Consider the following 831-nt stretch of genomic DNA (forward strand, 5'->3'; position numbering starts at 1 on the left):
GAAGTGATTGGGATTATGAAGAACCTAATTCTGAAGGCATCATTTAAGAGAGGGAGAAGCAACGGGCCTATGAACCAATTCTGTTACCTGAAATCAACTTAGCAAGACTCTGTTTGAAAAAAAACAAATAAAAACAGCACTCAAAATGGAATAAACTGTTACCTGAGAAGAGGAATGACCCATCCTATGGGGATAAACCCTCCTTCTTGGCTCAGGCCAAATACGCTGTCATAAAAGAATGTGAGTTCAACATTGCCAGCGCTTCTAATATTCAAGAGAAAAGAAAAATCTAGATTTATGGAGCCAGTAGATGGTGTAATGGTTATGTTGCTGGACTCTGACGTAGTTGACCACAGTTTAAGTCCTGAGCCTGGTAGCTTAAATCTCATACATGGCGAGTTGTGTGGGCAGGCCCCAAATCCTGAGAGGAGAATGGAAGACAAGGGATTGCCACATGGCCATTCCTTTTGGGGGATGATTACTTGCTTTCTGTCTGTCTGTCTCTCTTTGTCTCTCCACCAAGCACTCATGCCCTATAGCAAAAAACTCTCTCTTAACAAACAAAAAAAATCTAGATTTATATATAGAAACTTGTATTTTTTTTAATTGGCAACAAACGTTATTTTAAATATTGTACAATGGTATAATTTTTTTTAAGTCTCCCTATTTATGTTTTCACTCTGGTTTAGAAATTTCTTTGGGGATCAGCAGTTAACGCAATGGCTATGTCACTGGACTCCTATGTAGTTGACCGCAGTTCGAGTCCCAGACCCGGTGGCTTAAACTCACACCGGGCATGTGTGTGTGCATGCCCAAGATCCCAAGAGGAGA

The sequence above is a fragment of the Tupaia chinensis genome, unplaced genomic scaffold, assembly GCF_000334495.1.
Source record: "Tupaia chinensis unplaced genomic scaffold, TupChi_1.0 Scaffold000165_2, whole genome shotgun sequence".
Classification (NCBI taxonomy): Eukaryota; Metazoa; Chordata; class Mammalia; order Scandentia; family Tupaiidae; genus Tupaia; species Tupaia belangeri.